This window comes from Oratosquilla oratoria, chromosome 37 (genome assembly GCF_046742065.1).
Source record: "Oratosquilla oratoria isolate Oo_2021 chromosome 37, ASM4674206v1, whole genome shotgun sequence".
Lineage (NCBI taxonomy): Eukaryota > Metazoa > Arthropoda > Malacostraca > Stomatopoda > Squillidae > Oratosquilla > Oratosquilla oratoria.
Window position 1 is genome coordinate 4,230,702 of NC_134813.1, and position 3,748 is coordinate 4,234,449.

Below are 3,748 nucleotides of genomic sequence, written 5' to 3' on the forward strand. Positions count from 1 at the left end.
CCAACTTGTTTGATCACCCTGTACCGGGTGGCTACAAGAAATGAAAGTCAAAATGTGAGAAGTACACTGTAATCTCTGATACCACTGACAGCTAATGCGTGTGTATACAAAGAGAGCTGGCTCCAAACTGACGCCACTCCGCCAATTTGGCGCGAACAGACATGCATCGCATTTGCGATATCCAATATGATTACAATATACACAATGATTACACATAATTACAATAAATAATAAAACAACAAACAACAAAACATATAACAATTTTATAAAGAGGGGGAAACATATAATTTCCCAAATAAGCAACACACAATTACAATGTACGATAATAATGGTATGATATACAATCATACCACGCTAACACATCGCTCGGCCAGCACCACTCGGTGACCCACCGAGCAAACAAGAAAAAGACTGACCGAGGCAAGGAGAATCCAAAATACACAAGGACAAACCACACACACACCACATATGCAACAGTGGCAGACAAAAGTGTGGGCAATATGGATACAATAGCACACCCAATACATTAAATAAACACATATATAATTAATTACATAAAGACAATACATACAAACACATAAAGGAACATAAGACTGGCGCCAGTTAATAATATACAAATACAGCAATTGCCTGACGTCCGGGACATGATACTTAATATCTAAACACGACAAAATACAATTCAAAAAATACACTTAAGAGCTAAACAATAGTTACACATTATAACCAAGAAAGGGACACACACACAAAAAAAAGGTAAACATCACAAAGAATACATAACAATACACGATGAAAGTTTAGGTAATTACAAGACCCCTTGACCTAAGGTCATAATTATGAGGTGTAGATAAACAAGGCATAGTTCTTACAGTGGGCCCTGGAGGAGACTGGGTAAAGGCAGGGATAGGCACTTGAGTCTTCTTGAGCCTATCAGAGTGTGAAATCTCGCTAAGGCCTGTAGAAGGGTAAAAAATCCTGAACTTGTTAGGGTGTAGGCGTTCAGTCACCAAAAGGGGGCCCTCAAATTTACAATTCAATTTCGACTGGCGATCAGGCATACTTTTGAAGACATGATCACCAACACCGATGGTCACAGGTTTTGCACGAGCATGTTGTTGTTTCAACATGTCGGCCTTTGAAACATCCAGTTTATCTCTTACAGAATTATAAATGGCATGCATCACATGACTCTGGATTTTACTATAGTCATCTAAATTGTAGAGGGGACGAGCAGGGCTGTCAAGCACATCATATGGGAGCCGTTTCTCAACTCCAAAGATAACATAATGAGGCGTTTTGCCCGTAGAAACATTAATGGTGCTATTGATACAAGCACTGACACGGGGAAGACAATCCTCCTAAAACTCATGAAAATTACTAGCAAGGTGACGTAGGATCTCTAAAAATTTCCTGTTCATCCTCTCAACAAGACCATTGGACGCCAGATGATAAGCAGTCACAAACGTCTGTTTGATGCCGTAACGTTCGCAAATACTTGCCAAAACCTCGTTCCTAAATTCTGTCCCCATTATCACTAAGGAGCACCGAAGGAGTGGTGTATGGACACAACACATGGGAAACTAAAGCATGTGCTACAACTGGTGCAGATTTGTTACGTAAGGGAGCTAAGACTACAAAATTACTAAAGTGGTCCACACACACAAGGACATATACAGAGCCTTGAGTGCTACGAGGCAGTTGCAAAAGGTCTATAGCCACAGTCTGAAAAGGGCGAGAAGGAGTAGGGTACTCTAAAATGGGAGCAGTGCTCGTAGAACCTTTGTTCTGGGCACAAGAACTACACCGGGCCACATGAGAGGTAATGTCTAGTCGCATTTTAGGCCAATAATACTTCTTCCGTGCCATAGCCAGAGTTTTGTCACGACCTGGGTGACCAGCCTAAGGGGCATCATGAGCAAGGGACAAAACAACGGGAACTAGAGACTCAGGGATCACTAGCTGTGCCACATCTTGCTCAAACACTTCCACATTACGAATGAGAACCTTGTCCTGCAGGGAAAATTGGGACAGAGGTACTGGTAAAGCTGGTAAGGTGGAATCATCACCAGACTCCAAAGCATAAATGACTGCAGACCAAACAGGGTCTTCACGCTGAGCTTTGGCCAGATCTTGCAGGGAAAAGTTATGAATCACTGTAACAGCAGCAACAGGGATATTACGTGAAAGTGCATCAGCAACGTGGTTCGCACGCCCCGGGATATGTTTAAGGGTTGGATTGAATTCCTCGATCGTGAGGAACCATCTGGCTAGACGGCCTGAAAGATTTTTGCCCTTGAAAAGCTGAGTGACAGCAGTGTGGTCCGTGTAGACTGTAATAGGATATCCAAAAACGATATCACGGAAATGCTTTAAAGCCCACACCACTACCAGGGCCTCTAAATGAGTAACAGAGTAACGGGACTCAGGCTTATTAAGAATGCGACTAGCATATGCAATAACATGAGGTCTACATCCATCTACTTGTTGCATGAGTACAGCTCCAATGCCTGTACCAGAAGCATCTGTACAAATGGTAAAGGGGATACTATGATCAGGGAAGGCCAACACAGGTGCTTCAGTAAGAGCAAGCTTCAAGGAATCAAAAATTTTCTGATGAACATCACGCCACTAGAAGGAAGAGACCTTCTTGAGAAGGCGAGTGAGAGGGGAAGCAATTGAAGCAAAGTCTTTAATGAATGCACGATAGTATCCTGCAAGTCCAAGGAAGGAACGTATATGTTCAACTGTCTTCGGTATAGGGAAGTCTCTCACCACCTTGTTTTTATCCTCTGTGGTGTGGATACCATGTTTGTCTACAACATGACCTAGGAATTGCATACTAGACTTGAAAAAGGAACACTTGGGTAAGTTGAGTTTCAACCCAGCTTCAGCAAAACGTTGCAAGACCATGGACAACTTAGTAAAGTGGCTTTCCATATCTTTGGAAACTAAAATCAAATCATCAAGGTAAACAAAAAGTCCATCTCCAACTAAGCCATGAAAAATGGAGTTAACTAAGCGCTGGCAAGTCAAAGGAGCATTCCGCAAAACCATGGGGCAACGAAGCCATTCATAGTGCCCATTGGGAGTTGAGAAGGCCGTGACTTTACGAGACTTCTCCTCCAGGGGTATCTGCCAAAAACCTGCTTTTAAATCTAAGGTGGTGAACACCGTATTACCAGTGCCAATGGACTGAAGAAGCTCGCTTGAGAGAGGCAGAGGATAATGGTCTGGAATAGTGACCTCGTTAACTCTCCTGTAATCAACAACAGGACGAAAAGATCCATCTTTCTTAGGCACCAGGAGAAGAGGCGAGTTCCACTCTGAGTGGGACTCCTGTACAACACCTTCACGCAATAAATCGTCAACCAAGGACTGGGCTATAAGCCGACGAGAGTGAGGTAGCCTGTAAGAGGGGACGTAAACAGGACGAGTACCTGGCTGAAGATCAATTCTATGAACCACACGGTCCGTAACCCCTAACGGATCACCTGGTAAAGCCAAAGCCTGACGGTGAGCAACTAACAGGTCAAGGAGACCTGTCTCTTCAGGAAAATCAATCTCGCCTACAAATGCGGGCAAACTCAGAAGCTAAGTGAGCAGGGTCACGAGTTGGAGGAGACTGTAGTACAGAAGCTGCTATAATAGGCGAGTCCTGGAAAGTAGCAACGTGTACCACCTCAAAGGAGCCTGAGTGACTACCAGGAGAGAGAGGAATAGGAGCACCCGTGACATTGGTTACCATCGCCGT